The sequence below is a fragment of the Paramisgurnus dabryanus genome, chromosome 4 (genome assembly GCF_030506205.2).
Source record: "Paramisgurnus dabryanus chromosome 4, PD_genome_1.1, whole genome shotgun sequence".
In the NCBI taxonomy this organism is placed as follows: Eukaryota; Metazoa; Chordata; class Actinopteri; order Cypriniformes; family Cobitidae; genus Paramisgurnus; species Paramisgurnus dabryanus.
In genome coordinates, this window is record NC_133340.1 from 48,759,582 (window position 1) to 48,777,733 (window position 18,152).

Below are 18,152 nucleotides of genomic sequence, written 5' to 3' on the forward strand. Positions count from 1 at the left end.
TGCTCAAACCTACAAAGTGGCAATGCTAACATTTTCATGCTATGGCCCCTTTAAACATAGATGCAGAAGAAGGTTCGGAATTGTCCGAATATGTAAAGTTACTGACTCTGCGTGACAGCTATTTTTGTAAATTAACTCTATAACAGTTAGTTCTTGTATCTTGTTCTCCTTGGAAACATTTAAACCAGGTTTTGGATATTTCCTACATATGAAGTATTTTCGGCTGGTTTGGGGAATTTTGTCAAGGCTTGTTGTCTAATGTAACCTATCGCTGGGCTAACTATGATTAGCAATGGGGATTATTTTAAGAGATCATTCAAAGGATGGCACACACATCTATTGTTTGTTTAACATTTAAGCTAGCTAGTGCACTGACGGTTGACTTATCACCTATAAAACAGAAACGTTCTGATTTGTACTAGATAAGACCAACACACCAATACATATGGATAGATTATTTTACCTGATATGAAGTGTGCACTGCCAACACGAGCATTATTTGCGATCGTCTCCGTCCATTCAACCACAATTGTCTTCTTTATTTCTGTGAAGGAATGTCTGCCGGGGTCCGGTATAACTTTAGTTTTGAACGAAAGTGCTGTTACTTCTATTTTGGCAGCCAAAAACACAAGACGATGACATTTTAAAGTCAAAACCTCACACTTTTAGCGCGCCTGCTATGAGTTCGTATGTTTTGCCTCCAGCTAGAGCAGTGACGTCAAAGTGACGTAGGCGATTAAGGGGTCTATTATAAAGCCTGTTCAGATTTTCCGCCACAGGATGAGAGCTTATTAATTACGAAAACGAATACTTATTTTTGATAATAATTATTTTATTTCAGTTAGTTTTTAAATAACTGTTGCTCATTTCGTTTAGTTTTAGTTTTTCATTTATTATGAATTTTTAATTTTATTTCAGTTAACGAAAATGTTTTTTAGCTGATAGTTTTAGTCTTAGTTTCAGTTTTCGTTTACGAAAATAACCTTGGCGCACCCGATCACTGTAGCCGCCTGCGGTTGCTGCTCGGGGAGTGTCTCAATTCGTTCCCAATCTCCCGATGTTGAGAATGTGTATGCAGGTTTGGGCACTAGTAAGGACTAGCTGACTTGACATTGGGACACTGTTCACTTGTTCTCCTGTGATGTGGCTGTTTAACACTCTGGGGTCGGCTATGGCGTGGGCGCCGCAAACTCTTTATTTTTCAATCACTCCCCAAAGAGACTTAGATAACTCTGCTGATTTTGGACATACAGATATGATTTATACATCATTTAAAACGTTAAATTGTCTAGTTTTTTTCTGTCCACTCCCAATAAAAACAGCATGTTGTGCTTTTCGCAAAATTAAGAAAATAAACATGATGCGCATTTTGTCCTCTCTCCCTCAGTGAAGTCCTTTCAGAAACACATCAGAAAAATTTACTGTAACTTAACGAATACTTGTCATAGAAACAAAAGATAAATGTCTACATAATGCTTGGAATGTCTGCTTTTGGAAAATGTAAGTGAAATCGAAAACAAATATTGTAATTCGTTGTTAACTGTATTAGAAGAGAGAGATGTACCGTCTTTCTTCTGTTGCTTCATTATCTATAATGAGCCACGCCCCGCTCCATTGAAGAGAAGAGCAGAGATCATCCATATTCATTAGTCAACCCCACAGTCAATGGACATTCCGTCTCTGCAGCCATTCACTGCTGTGTTGAGTTTTAATCCGAGTGCTGGAAACATGACATCTACTTGTTTACTCGTGACTGTAACTAAAGTTATCTCCAGACGCGAGTGTGACTCGATTGACGTCCAAACGCACACACAAACACACAATGCCTCATATTTGAAGCGCTTTGTGGTATCATTATTAAAGATGCGATTGCACATGTGCAATCATCACATACTTGTTTACTCGTGCCTAAATCTCCTGACAGACGCGAGTGTGTGTGCTTCATCAGTGTGATGGGATCGATGTCCAAACTCACACACAAACAGACGATGCCTCATATTTGACGCGCTTTGTGGTATTCTTATAAAAGATGCAAGTGTGTCTGCGCTTTGTCTGTGTGACGCGTTGTCCAAATGCACACACAAACACACGATGCCTCATTTGACTCGCTTTTTGGTATTCTTATAAAAGACGATTGCAAACATCACATCTACTTGGTTTCTCTCGCCTAGTATATAAAAGTTATCTCCATGCGCTTATGTTTTCTTTGTGCTTCCGTCAGACGCGATCAACGGCCAAACGCACACACAAACACAAACACACAATATTCCTCATATTTGACCCACTTTGTATTAAGACGCATCTAAACACATCTAAAACCCAGTTTATTCGCGTATATCTCTGCACAGTAAGTTTATTTAAAGCAGGATCACGCATGGGAAGGCATTTCTTTTGTGTTGCTTTCACAAACAAACACGTAACAACAATGACGTCTTCACATTCCTGCCTAAAGGCTCATTATGCAGCTCATTATGCAATTGTTTTGTTCTTCAGCTGTCAATCACAGATTATTCAAGAGCTTCCAGCCTCCTTGCATATTGCCTTCCTAACCAAAAAGTGACTTTGAAATTGTAAATCAATATATTGTGTTATGTGAAGGAGTAAGCAGAATGATTTTCAAATCATTTTAAAGAAAAAACTCTAGACTACTGGATCCTGTTTTGAAAAGTCTTGGGAAAACATGTTTAGAATGAGTTTTGTGGACTTATATCAGTCACTTAAATTTTTTTCTTTTTCAAAAACCATGCATAAACATTTTTCTCTCAAAAATACAAACATGTACATACATGTTAATCATATAATATAGTAGCCCAGTTTGTGCTGAATGTAGTGTTATAAGACTTTTGCCATTATTATGTTTTTAAGCAACTGAAAAAAGCACAAATGTCAGTGCAGGTCAAAACTTCTCCAGGGCCCTAAAAACCCCTTAGACCCCAGAGGGTTAAGCGGGTTGTGATCATTCACAGCTGTTACTCATCAACAACCGGCAAAACCAACATCTCTCTCTTTATCTCTAAAGTTTACACATTGTAAAAAGCGCTGTAATTATGCTCTTACACATACGTGCATAAATTTGGAGGAATATAATTAAATGTTACATATAAAAAATTTTACAATTTGAAATACATATTATTTTAAATACTGATTAGATTGTGGTCCCTAAATGTCTAGCAAAGTGTGTTTATATGTAAACTAAAACAAATGTTTGTCTTTATAAAACTTTGCATTTCATAAAGTTTATTGAGTAGGCTCGCATGATTTTCGGTTGGGGGGCTTTAGAAAAGAGCCAAGCTCCCCTTTTGCACCTGCACTCACTCTTGTATTAAATAAATATTTATATGATTATAAAGTAAAATAAAGTTTACGGGGCAGTTTCCCGGAAAGGGATTAGACTAGTCCTAGACTAAAATAAATGTAAGAGCTGTCCAAACTGAAATGCCAAATCTTAAAATAAACCAGTGCCCTTTGTTTTGCTTCAAAATGCACACAAGTAAGGTATTTAGTAAGGCATGTTTGTTAAAACTAGTTATATTTCCTAATTAAACTAAGGCCTAGTCCTGTCTTAAACTAATTCCTGTAACCACCCCTATAATCTTTAAAGCGTAACCCTAAACCAACTTTTTTTAGTTAATGATCTGTAAGAATGGGGCTTTATTAGTGCTGTTTGTTGATTTTTGTAAGTTTTTTGACATTTGGATATAAAGTGTTTCAATACTACAATATATGGTGTAAAAACGTCTGAGTGCTGCCCTCTTCAGGTTGAACGGTGGCTATTGGAGTTGAATTTTCCTATTGGATGTTGGGTCCAAAAAATGACTCGTGACGTAAGCAGGTTCAAGCCCTTGTTACGATCTCACCACAAACTTAGTTTGTGCCCTCTATCTCCTTGGGATCTGCCCACTTTTCTTGCATTTTTCAAATATTACCAGTGGGTGGAGTCAGGCTCTGACCAGAGGTTTAGTTACGCTTTAAAGGGGCAATCAGTAGGATCTACCCCCATCTAGTGGTGGAATTGTATTTTGCATTCAAACGAACAGTGCTTACTAGCTCCTCCCCTTTCCAAATGCGTGTTGCAACTACGGTAGCTGTTATGTAATCGCTGATCTCCTTGTCCGTTGCAGCTGGTTCATGTGTTCTGAATGAAAACACGTTGTGGAAATGCATTGGTAGGCAAGTGCTTTTTGTCCCTCTCTGCTATTATAGTTTAACAGTATGGCGGAACGATATGGATTAGAGCTGAAGATCTTTGCCCGAACCCGACGGGATCCGTCGGGACCCGACAGGCTCGGGCGGGTTCGGGCTTCATTTCTAACATTTTACACGGGCTCGGGCTTGCGCTCCGGCTTTGTGAGGTAAAATGAGCGGTCAAGTTCAATGCTGCTGCACTATCAGTAGCGCAGGATCGCGCTGAATTCATTTACAGTGGATTTAATGATTTTCCTCATCAAAAACATGTAGCCTAATCTTGGTTTTTCAATGTATAACTAAATATGAATCGAGTCTTAAATACATAATTTAGACAGATGATATAGACTAATGTTGGCAGTAATGGAGAGAAGTGCCGACGCAAATCCCGCGGAGCCTTTCTCTTAATTTCGTTATTGCCAAATACCCATCTTAATTCAGAATGTATTATCTTAATGTAATTCGTTAAGAAATATAAATTTTATTGGCATATTTATAGTGTATTGTATAAGCCTATTTAGAATGAGATGTTACAATGTTACAGATGACTTATTTTATTTCTTTGTTTCAACTTCCAAGTGGCATGTAGATTATTAGTCATGAATAAATAATGTTAAAACCTGTGTAAATTTCTCATTCTTGAAAAAAGCTGTGTGTGTGCGCACATTTAAATAATGTCGGGCTGTAAACGGGTTCGGGCTCTTAAAAAGCTGTCAATCTAAATGTACGTTCGGGTTCGGGCTGCATTCTGTCGGGCTCCGGACATTTCGGGCCTAACTTTTAAAGCCCGATTACAGCTCTAATATGGATGCCTCCTTGGATTTACCCGTTCAATGTAAGTAAAGTAAAGAAATTCTAAGCTTACAAAGAAAAGTCAGATCACTGACAGAGGACATTTGACACCAATGAGGACATATTTATGAATAAAGACATTGATTTTGATTAATAAAACACTTAAAATCCTACTTATTGCCCCTTTAAATATATTTTCTTGCCATTTTTTATGTGCCCCTCTGGTAAAACACTGGCCCCTCCTTGGCCCCCCTAGTAAAATTTGTCTAGAATCGCCACTGGTCCTCCCCCATGGCTCTCCTCAATAATGACGGAATCATAGTACCAGGGCCCAGCTCCCCTACTGCAATTGGAGGATGCAACCTGGACAGAGCATCTGCATTGGTATTGCTCCTGCCAGACCTATACTTAAGGTCGAAATCAAAGGCTTCTAATTGAGCAACCCACCGCTGTTCTGTTGCCCCCAACTTGGCAGTGGCCAAGTGGCTGAAGGGGTTATTATAATTGTACAATATACACCGATTTCCCAACAGATATTCTCGAAAACGTTCAGTCATAGCCCACTTAAGTGCCAAAAACTCCAGCTTCATGGAGCTGGAGTTTGACATATTACGTTCGTTGGGTCTAAGACTGCGGCTGGCATACGCAACTGAACGCACTTTACCATCCTGTTCCTGTGAGAGGACTGCCCCTAGTCCCCCATGGCTCGTGTCCACCTCAAGGACAAAAGGCTTGGTAAAGTCAGTGTATGCCAACACAGGGGCGGTGGTAATAATGATAATAATAATTATTCCTTACATTTATATAGCGCTTTTCTCAGTACTCAAAGCGCTTTACATATGAACGGGGAATCTCCTCAACCACCACCAATGTGCAGCATCCACCTGGATGATGCGACGCAGCCATATTGCGCCAGAACGCCCACCACACACCAGCTTATTAGTGGAGAGGAGACCGAGTGATATAGCCAATTAGTATGAGAGATGATTAGTAGGCCAATGAGCAAATTTGGCCAGGATGCCAGGGCACACCCCTACTCTTTTTTCGAAAGGACATCCTAGGATTTTTAATGACCACAGAGAGTCAGGACCTCGGTTTAACGTCTCATCCGAAGGGTGGTAAGCCTACACTTTAGTTCCTCAAAACCATCTTGACACTCCTTACCCCAAGTGTTGAAAAACACATCTCCCTCTTGTTGCCTTGACCTACACTTACCTCCCCTCAGTTCTCCTACCAGCTGATGCAAAGTAGCAGCCAACTTTGCAAAACCGTTCACAAAACAGCGGTAGTAGCTGGCGAAGCCAAGAAAGGAACGCAGCTCTTTAACTGTAGAGGGCTGGGGCCACTGTCTCACTGTCTCAATCTTACTAGGGTCAGTAGCAACTCCCTTGCTCGAAATAACGTGACCCAAATACCTTACCTCAGGCTGGAAAAAGGCACACTTCTCTAGCTTCACTTTTAAATTTTCCCTCTCCAAGCACCCATACACCACCCCTAACCGCTCCAGGTGCTGGCTAATAGATGATGAGAAGACCACAATGTCATCTAAATACAACAGAAGAGACTGATATTGTTGGTCTCCAAAGACCGCTCCATCAGGCGCTGGAATGTAGAGGGAGCATTGCAGAGCCCGAACGGCATTCGATTCCACTCAAATAGCCCGAACGGGGTGTAAAAAGCGGTCTTTGCTTTGTCTTCCTCACTGACGGGGACCTGATTATAGCCACTAGCCAGATCTAACGTAGAGAACCATCGGGCCCCGACAGAGCATCCAGCGACTCCTCTATGCGAGGCAATGGAAAAGCATCCCTTCTGGTTTTAGCATTCAATTGACGATGTCCACGCATAAGCGCAGACTACCATCCTTCTTTTTCACCAGAACAATAGGGGAGGCATATAGGCTGCAACTCTCCCTAATGACCTGGGACTCCAACAACTGATTTATATGGGCCCGAACGGTGTCGTACTCCCAAGGGGGAATACGTCAATGTCGCTGCCTTACTGGAGCCTCATCTACCAATGGAATGTTATGAGAAATGAGATTGGTGCAACCCAAGTCACTTTCGTGAGCGGCAAAAATTATTGACTGATACTGCTGTAGCAAGACTTTAACCTTGCTCTGTTCTTCAGCAGGCTTGTACCGTGGGGTGAGACACTGGTGAACCTACTGAACCTGCTGATATTGTACTAGACCTAACCTCTGTAACTCCTGCAAGTAAACTAATCACATGTACAGTACTTAAGTTACCCAAAAACCCTATGCGGATAAAGCATAACATCTAAAGTACCCACATTGACTACTGGCACATGAACTGTCCCCTTAATGATACGAACCAAGGCGGGTGAAACTAACAAATTTTCCGGTAATCCTGACTCTGGGGGTTCAAGGAGTACCACCCCATCCGCAAACTGCTCTGAACAGGTCGCCGCTATTAACGTAATAGTACCACCTGTTACTCGTTGTGTCCGAGGACCACGTACCCGAACGCACCCTGACCCACCAGAAGGGTGAGTTCTTACCTGATGGCTATGCTGCAATGCCTGCCTCAAAGAAGGTGCCCCTGCCACAGAAGGGAAATTAAAAAGTGCCGAACCATGCTGTCCAAACAGTTTCTGGTAACATCGTCCCAACACATTCATTCCTAGGACACCAAGGGCTTGGCCCCCAATGCCTCCAGGGGGATCCTTAACAACCAGAATACCACACTCTAGTACAGCATGACCACATAGTTCAACCTCTAGTTCCAAATATCCAATGTATGGAATGGAAAGCCCATTTGTGGCATGCAATAACAGCCACTGGCAGGACTTCAAGTGGTATTGCACCCCTAGCGCCCCCTGGGGTCCCTTCTTGTTCCCACCGTATAGCTTCACTTCGCACTTCCAGCAAGGTGGAATTTGGCTAATGACGAATGAGCGGTTTTAATTCTCGACGAAGGCTACTCTCACGCACATGTTCAACAAATTGGTCCCGCAATAATGCATCAACATTTAGCAAACCACCTGGCGACCGCTGTTAAACCCTCTCTAGTAGACCTATGAGCGCTGGAGAAAACTCCAAAAGGGTTTCTCCCTCATGCTGTCTCCTAGAAAAAAATGCTTCTTGTAAAGCCACATAGGACTGAGAGCATCCATACAACTCACGTTATGCGAAAATTATTTTCTCTGGATCTTCCCGCTCCCCTATATTTTCAGCCCGCAACTGTAACACTAAATTACGGAGTTCCTGTAATTCCTCATCCATTTTTAAGAAATTAGACACACTTACCAAATGGGTAAGACCTTCTGTGCACACCACTGTCCTGTTTCAACACAAAAAGGAAACAAACAAACACAACATTCACACTATACAAAAAAACAAATTCAAGTCTAAAATAAATCAGTGTGGGGCCCTTCCAACTATACGCCAAAATGTGGCACCCAAAGGTGTTATTCTAAAAACAATTTACCCTTAACAAGGTACTATTTGGAACCTCTTAAAGATTATGCAAACACCAAAGTCTTTGTAACACCGACTACGCCACCCTGGGAATTGCACCCAGGGAAATATAAATAATGGCACACAGGTTAGTTCCCACAAAGATTCAGAGGAGACATGAATACCAAAAAATAACACCACTTTATTTTTACAGAGTAAAACCACAATTTAATGTAATATCGTTAGCACAAGACTAGTGAAGCTAGCTTCATTTAAAAACACTAGATTAGGTACCAGACATCAAAAGTTCAGATCGGATAACAGGGAGAAATAAAGAAAAACAAATTTCCACTTCACCACACACTTTAATTACAAGTTTCTTTGGGCTCACTTAACCACACGTTTTTCAAAGAAACAAAAAGTTACACATCAAACCACTCAGTGAACAATTACAAAAAAAGAAATATTTAGAAAAGTTACACTCCTCCCCGACCGATCTAACAGTTGAATAGAATACCACGCTCCACAAAATAACCAAATAAACACTAACTTGTGAAACCAATATTAAATCAAATAAACAAAAAAACAAAATAAATCATATCGTAATTTATAACAAAATACAAGATAAAGTAAACAAACTAGCACTCATTCCTCACTTAAACCATAATCCATTTACCACACACACAAACACACACGCACACACACACACACACACACACACACACACACACACACACACACACACACACACTATACACAATTTAATTCACACGCGCACACACACATTAAACAACATGTCCTTCTCACACTATACAAACACTATAAGTTACGCACACACACACACTTTAACTAAACTCATGCACACGACCACAAATGTACCATACAACCACGCAAACCTCCTCCGGTTGAAACAATACGGGAGTGGCGAATACCCGCACAAGTTAATACCCTGTCCCACAATTATTCCCAGGAACAGGACAGCACAAATGAAGGGGCGGACCAGGCGTCGCAGAAATGTACGCCGCCGGGCAGGTACTCAAAAAAAAAAAGAGAAAAATAATAATAACAAAGAACCAAAAAGAAGGGGAAGCTGGGTCACTGGGTCATAATCAGCTACCCAGTGTCATATGAGCATATACCCCTGGAGCGCTTTAAGCTGAAAAGAGAAGAGTACAGCAATAATGATGGAATTTTCATAATCGGCATGCAATAAATCAGTAGCATACCCACCTGATTATTTGCAGGTCGGCAATGCTGACACGACAAAGGATGGACCAACTCCGCACGGCATGTATACTATGTAAACAAATAGAGCACTTACAAACAACAGCTCCCTTTACATTAAATAACTCGCGATAGTATACAAACCTGATTAATAGAGTCAGCCTTGCTAACACCACAGCACGGCACAAATAATACAGCCCGGAATACTAAGACAAATGAACAAAGCGCAGTCAACAGCTCATCGTAAATAAAAACTAATTTATACACTGTGACCCACCCAAAATGCAGCAAGTCCACAATCAAATGCTCGTCCCAAACGGCTCAAAGATCCACCAAGAAAACATCAGACATTTAACGCCCAAAGTCGCAGCAGCAACCACCCATCAACACGCTCAAACAATGCTGGAAACCTTCCTTTTATGTACACCTACACCCATAGCGCACCTGTCTCTAATTAAAGCGCACCCGTCTCTAATTAAAGCACTTTTTTCAGCCCGTCTCTGGGTAGTGTTGCTACATTAGCACTTCAATTGCTTTTGCTGAAGTAGTTGACTGCATAGGAAAAATCTCAGGCCATCTTGCATGAGCGTCCATCACCACTAAAAACATCGGCTGATGATCTTCAGCAAATCTAAGTGGATTCCCTCCCAGGGTCCTGTTGACCATTTCCATGTATGTACTGGGACAGGGGTGGTCATGCTGCATTGCTGCTGACCTACACTGCATTGACTCACAATCTCTTCAATGTTCATGTCAAGTGTAGGCCACAAAAAATAACTTCGGGCCAATGATTTCACCTTCACCATACCCAGTGACTATCATGAAGTTCTGCTAAGAGTCTATCACGTAATGTTTCAGGTATTACCACACGATACCACCACAGAAGACAATTATGTTCAACAGAAAGTTCAAATTTCTTTGCAAAATATGGTTTTATCTTTTCTTCCACGAGATATTTTGGCCAACCACTCATTACGTAGTCCTTGACTTTTTGAAGCACAGGGTCTGTCTCTGTTGTTTGTGCAATATCAACTTCTGTAACTGGGATTTCATCAAGATACGACAGTCTATATACTGGATTTGATCTGTCATCTTCACTTTTTAATGGAAGTCTCGATAATGCATCCGCATTACTGTGATGTTTTGATCTCTTGTACTGAATTGCATACTTGTATGCAGACAAGATGAGGGACCATCTTTGCATCCTAGCTGCGGCTAGTGTGGGCACCCCTGTTTTAGGTCCCAGAATCTTTAGCAGTGGCTTATAATCTTTAACTAGTATAAACTGTCTTCCAAACAAATATTCATGGAATTTCTTTACCCCAAATACTAGTCCTAAAGACTCTTTTTCAATCTGCAAATAGTTTTGTTCGGTTTTTGTCAACATTCTGGAAGCAAAAGCTATTGGTCTTTCACTACCATTACTCATTCGGTGTGAGATTACTGCACCCACTCCTACAGGAGATGTGTCGCATGCTAAGATCAATGGTAGATCAGGATCAAAATGAATCAGAACTTGGTTTGACATTAAGGGCCCTATTTTAACGTTCTAAGCACATCGTCTAAAGCGCACAGCGCACGGTCTAAATGGGCGTGTCCGATGCCACTTTTGCTAATTTAAAAACGTGAAAAATGGTTTGTGCGCTGAGCGCAGGGTCGAAAAGGGTTGTACATATTTTCAAAATGAGTAATGGGAGTGTTTTGGGCGTAACGTGCAATAAACCAATGAGAGTCTCAGCTCTCATCCCCTTTAAAAGCCAGTTGCGCTGGCGCTGTGCGTAATCCCTATTTAAATAACGGACCTTGTAAACTGAAAAACTAAGCGGAGGAAGAAGACCACCAGTTTAAGAATAATGTTAAAAATGTGTTGTTTTCATTTTTATTTAATTTTTTAAAATTAAAACCTTTAAAAGCCTTTTTCTTTTTCTTAGTCACAGAAGTACAAATAGCAGGCTTTGAATTGCTGTCCTAAATGTATTGATATCCTACATAATCAATGTAATCTCATAAAATAATTTGCAAATATGCAAGAAAAGGTTTGTACTCTAAAAATACAAACAAGAGATAAAGGATTTACAAACGTGTAGAGAGCCAAAGCGTTTCAGCACTAGAACGCCATATGGGATTTTTTACAAAGCATTACTTAAAATGTTTCTCATCTCACCATATCCACAGGTACAGTGTCATCATGTATAATAAATCTGTAAGAATTATTTAAAAACATTTAAAAATAGATGTATTTGTTTAAAGCAAATAATTTATTTACTTACCAGGCTACAGGTGAAGCAGCTCTTTGTGCCTTCTAACATCTCATAATTAGTCCTCATTTATGTCCAAGAGACTCAATAATAATCTTTTACATTCAATCCTTTAATCTTTCATATTTAACAGCGTTTTTGTGCTGCTGCACATTCATGTATGTGATAAGCAAACCCGCGTTGTCGTCCCGTTTGTAGGCGCATATTACTAATGCGCTCTTTAAATAACAAAAAACATATTGCGCCATTGACTTTAGACTAGGTTTTTGTTGGTCAATGGCGTAGTCTATTTTAGTTGCCTCAAAATAGCAACGCGCCAACAATGCGCCTGAACACACCTCATTTTCAGCCCAGAACGCCCATGGGCGCTAAAGGGAGCGCAAATGAATTTGATATTTTAACAACGTGGCGCTTAACGTGAAAATTATAAATGCGCAGGGTGGAAACTAGCAAAAGACACTTGTGACGCGCATTGCGCCGGGTGTAAGATAGAGCCCTAAGTGTCTTTTTGCATCTTCAAAAGCTGCCTGACAATTTTCAGACCACGTCCAGGGCACGTCTTTATGTAACAACTCTGTCATGGGCTTTATGATGGTTGACAAGTTTGGAATAAATTTACCATGGTAATTTAGCAATGCTAAGAAAGATCTGAGTTCTGTCACGTTTTCTGGAATGGCAGCTTTTTTATAGCATCCGTTTTTTCTTTCATTGGATGGATGCCGTCAGAATCAATCACATGTCCTAAGTACGAGACACTGCTTTGAAAAAACACACACTTATCTCTTCTAACTCTGAGGTTGGAGGCTTGCAAATTTTTAGCAAGCCTCCAACTGTTAAAATTTTTTTTAACAGTAAAATACTGTTCGAGCCTTTCCAAATAGGCATCGAAATGTTCCTCACTTTCATCAAAGTGGAAATCCTCAGGCTTCCCAAAAGCCATTTTTTACTAACGCGGTATAGTCATCCACTTTTTTTTTTAGTTACTCACAACTCTGTCCATTTTAGTAAAACATCCCATTCTCGTCGCCAAAACTGTTGTGTCCACACGAAAAGTCGTCGGTTTAGGAACAACGTAAACAATTACGCATGGAGCAATAAATTAAAGTCACAATTTTAATGGATAGGTTCTACTTACTGCACCGCCTTAATTCTTAAAAACAGGGAAACGGAGACAAGTGAACATGGGGGGAATAAACAGCCAAATAAAGAGTATTTTGTTTTTCGTAAATTTTTCAGTTCAGAATATTTACATTTACATTTAGTCATTTAGCAGACGCTTTTGTCCAAAGCGACTTACAAGTGAGGTAAACAATAGAAGCAATTATGGCAACATAAGAACAGCAATACATAAGTGCACTGGAAATAGTCTCATCAAGTCCAACACAATATACATAGCCAAGGGTATGTTAGTAATTTTAATTTTTTTTTTTTAGATAAAGAGGAAGGTAAATAGAGAAAGAGATAAAGAGAAGGGTAACTAAAGAAAGATAGTAAATCTGTAATTAGGAAGTTAGGTAATGGTGGAAGAGATGGGTTTTTAGCGGAGTCTTAAAGACAGCTACAGTGTCAGCTGATCGTGTCACGACCGGCAGATCATTCCACAGTTGTGGGACAGTTCCTGAGAAGGTACGCGTTAGTGTTTTCTTCCCTTTTTGAGATGGTACCACAAGCCGTCGCTCTGTGGCAGAGCGCAGTGATCAAGAGGGTACATAAGGCTCTATAAGCAAGCAAAGGTAAGGGGGTGCTGACCCAGTGGTGGTTTTAAAGGCCAGGAGCAGAGCCTTAAATTTGATGCGGGCTGCTATAGGAAACCAGTGTAACTTGACAAAGAGAGGAGTGACGTGCGCCCTCTTTGGCTCATTGAAGACCACTCTTGCCGCTGCGTTCTGAATCATCTGTAGGGGTTTGGTCGTGCAGGCTGGAAGTCCTGCCAGTAGAGCATTGCAGTAGTCCAGCCTGGACAGGACAAGAGCTTGGACCAGGACCTGTGTAGCATGCTCATCTAGGAAAGGTCTAATTTTCCTAATATTGTAGAGGATGAATCTACAAGAGCGAGCGGTGCTGGCAACATGCTCCGTGAAGCTAAGCCGATCATCAATGACCACTCCCAGGTTTTTGGCCGTCTTGGAAGGCGTGATGGTCGAGGAACGTAGCTGAATGGAAAAGTTGTGCTGAATCTTTGGTTCAGATGATATGACAAGCAGTTCTGTCTTCGCAAGGTTAAGCTAGAGATGGTGATCCTTCATCCAGAGTGAGATGTCCCTCAGGCATGCCGAGATGCGGGCAGAAACCGTAGGATCATCAGGGTGGAACGACAAGTGGAGTTGAGTGTCGTCTGCATAGCAGTGGTAGGAAAAGCCATGTTTCCGAATGACAGAGCCCAGGGATGTCATGTATATCGAAAAGAGCAGCGGTCCAAGCACAGAGCCTTGAGGGACCCCGGTATCAAGACGTTGGGGTTCGGAGACGTCACCTCTCCGGGATACCCGAAATGACCTATCTGAGAGGTACGACTTGAACCATAGAAGCGCTGTGTCAGTGACACCCATAGACATGAGAGTCGACAGAAGGATACGATGATTGACCGTGTCAAAAGCTGCAGATAGATCCAGTAAGATCCGCACAGATGATTTGGAGGCTGCCCTTGCCTGCCTTAGGGCCTCAATGACTGAGAGCAGCGCAGTCTCAGTGGAGTGACCACTTTTGAATCCAGACTGATTGCTATCCAGGAGGTTATTTTGTGTGAAGAAAGTGGAGAGCTGGTTGAACAAAATGCGTTCAAGAGTCTTGGAAATGAAGGGAAGAAGAGAAACGGGTCTGTAGTTCTCTAGCATAGCAGGATTGAGAGTGGGTTTCTTCAGCAGCGGGGTTATCCGGGCCTCTTTAAATGCTACAGGGAAGGTGCCAGTGGAAAGGGATGAATTGATAATGTGAGTGAGAGCAGGGATAACAGACGGAGAGATGGCCTGGAGGAGATGGGTGGGTATGGGATCTAGCGGGCAGGTAGTCGGATCATTAGAAGCCAAGACCTTGGAAACATCTGCTTCGGATAGGAGAGAGAAGGAGGGAAGGGAGCATGTTTCAGGGATTTGAGAATGCGCAAGAAGCGGCAGCTCGGAGAACTGACTGCTAATAGTTTTCGTTTTCTTCACAAAGAAGGAAGAAAATTATCAGCCGTTAGGTCGGATGAAGGTGGAGGGGCAGGGGGACAAAGAAGGGTAGTGAAGGTCTTGAAGAGAGTGTGAGAGTCAGGTGAGTTGGTAATCTTTGAATGGTAGTATAGGGTCTTTGCAGAGGAGACATCCTTGGAGAAGGAGGCAAGAAGAGACTGATAGAAGCAGAGATCAGAAGGATCATTCGATCTGCGCCACTTCCTCTCTGCAGCCCTGAGTGTGGAGCGATGCTCACGGAGAACCTCAGTTAGCCAAGGAGCAGGAGGTGTGACCCGGGCCGGTCCAGATGTCAGAGGGCATAATGTGTCTAAGCAGGATGTAAGAGTGGAACAAAGTGTTTCAGTGGCATTGTCAGTATCTAACAGAGAGAGTTGGCTGGGAGCGGGCAGCGTGGAAGCAATCGCAGAGGATAAGCGGGAGGGAGAGAGCGTGCGCAGGTTGCGCCTGAACGTGACCAATGGGGGATCGTGTGTAGCGACAGGGGGAGTCAGGTCGAGGTCGACAGTAATTAGGAAGTGATCAGATGTGTGAAGTGGGGTGACCTGGGTGTGGTAGGTAGAACAACAGCGTGTGTAGATAAGATCTAAAAGATTACCAGACCTGTGTGTTGGTGAAGTAGGGACTCGCTTGAGGTCAAACGACGCAGTCAGGGTGTTGAAGTCAGCTGCCTGTGGTTTCTCCAGGTGGATATTGAAGTCACCAAGTACTACTTAAGGAGTACCATCCTCAGGGAATGAAGACAGAAGTACATCTAACTCCTCCAAGAAGTGTCCAAGTTGACCTGGGGGGCGATAGATAACTAAAAAATGCATTTTAGTAGGGTGGATGATAGTAACAATATGCGATTCGAAAGAGTTGCTGTCACATGAGGGGGTTTGCTGTTGGAATTTCCAGTCCTTTGGGATGAGCAGACCAGTTCCTCCACCCCTTCCTGTTGTGTGAGGACTGTGTGAGAAAGTGTAGTTGTTGGAGAGGGCAGCCGGAGTGGCAGTGTCCTCTGGTTTAATCCATGTCTCAGTAAGTGCTAAAACAGAAAGGCCAGAATGTGAGGCAATGGCAGTTATGAAATCTGCTTTGTTGACAGCAGATTGGCAGATCCATAAGCCAATGGGAAGAGAGAGTGAGGCAATAGTGGAAGGTGGGAGTGTGCGGAGGTTATTAATATTTCTCCCGCGGCGACGTGATACAACAGATTTACGAGTTGTAATGACAGTAGAGATTTGAAAGCACATAGTAAAATTATAAGAATAGGAAATGTACAAGAGAGGAAGAAGAGTGCTATATAGATAAATAGAAAAAGTTTGTATTAAAAGTGCAATACTCAAGTGCCCTGTCGGTGTCCCTGCTCGGTGGAGTCGCGCAGGTAGAGTCGATGGTCTTTACACTCTTCGGTCTTCACACGACGAGGGCTGCATGCGACCGCTGCCACGGTGGACTGCCTGCTTTAATAAGTGCTTCAAATGTGGGCGGAAACTCAGCAGGCCACGCCCGAAAGCAATCAACAACAAGTTAATGGCCGAAACTACTACTGTATTTACTGTAATACACTAACGCACGCGAGGACAAGCGAGAACAAACGCGGATTGCAGCACGTGAGACAAAGGTAAACAAGTAGGGGTGTAACGATTAACCGTGCAAATGCGCGTTTTCTCAATTAATGAATTACGGTGAAATCCAGGCACATCCGAACGCCAGGGGGCGCTCCGGTGCGGAAACTCCCTTTGTGCCACAGAAGAAGTAGCATTACGAACACTATTACAGGAAATGTCTAAAGGAATATTTATTTCACTGTTCTCCAAATTGTTTCAGGTATTTTCATGATAATTAAGAATATTTTAAATGATTTTGTTTAACGAGTGTTCCTTTTTAAATGCACGTTGTAAACGACTCCGACTCGTTATGATTTTAGATTGATAAGGAGGACTTCCTACTGACCAAATGCTGTAGTACACGCACAAGCTGTGCATGAAATAAAGAATCGCAGCCTTGCGATTCAGAATCGATTTCAGACAGGCATTTTTAATGGGACACACGGTTGAATCGTTACATCCCTATAAACAAGAGAGCGTTTCTTAGCAACGACACTGCGCTAAAACTTCACAAGTTTAAAATCAAATACACTTACACGTTTCTGTGGACTCCTGTTGATAACTGCTTCACCTGAAGACTGAACTGTTTACTGCTGTTTAAATACTCTCCTGGCGTTGGCCATGCCCGAAAGCAATCAACAACAAGTTAATGGCCGAAACTACTACTGTATTTACTGTAATACACTAACGCACGCGAGGACACACGAGAACAAACGCGGATTGCAGCACGTGAGACAAAGGTAAACAAGAGAGCGTTTCTTAGCAATGACACTGCGCTAAAACTTCACAAGTCTAAAATCAAATACACTTACACGTTTCTGTGGACTCCTGTTGATAACTGCTTCACCTGAATATAATATAATAGAATATAATAGAATATAATACTAGGCTATTCGTATTTCGTTAAATCATACAGTGAACGTGTAAAAATTCTGAGCACGCAAAGTTAAATTACAGAATGGGCTATGTCTGCCTTTAAAAGCAGTTTTAAAGTTTAAAATTACTTTAACTGATCAACACAAATACAGACTCTGCTGCTCTGTAATGACAGAGGCTCTGTAAATTTGCATTAACAAGATTAAATTATGTTCTTTAATTTATTTTAGTTTTTTGTAAATATATATTTAGCTGTAGGATAGCTTGTTAATATTTTTTCATAAGGGGAAATATAGCACCCTGCGTTCTCAGTGCCCCTCCTTATGGCTTATAACTGTTATAATATAACCAGGGCTCGCAAAATCGTTAACGCGAGCCCCGAAGCTATTGCGAATTCTTGTCGGTCTACCAAAATGGATCTCCGCCCTGCCCATCGGGTATAGGGTGGAAAAAATATTTTTTGCATTCTCTCAGATTTAGTTAGGTAATTATATTGTATGTAATTCGGCGTCGTCTGTCAGTCATTACTATCCTCACGTAACAAGTGAAACTGTCAGGAAGTGAAAGTCTGAATGCGCACATTGCGCAGCGCTTCTCTGCACGCGCTTCTCCCGGCTGTGCTCTTCACGAGTACCTC

The 18,152-nt window shown here is 41.8% G+C and overlaps 1 protein-coding gene across 1 annotated transcript in view; it reads right to left on the reverse strand.

Annotated features, from left to right (window-relative positions):
• The window catches only part of prkx (protein kinase X-linked), a 374,991-nt gene that overhangs the window by 44,715 nt on the left and 312,124 nt on the right, over positions 1 to 18,152 (reverse strand). The gene's annotated exons all lie outside the window — the stretch shown is intronic.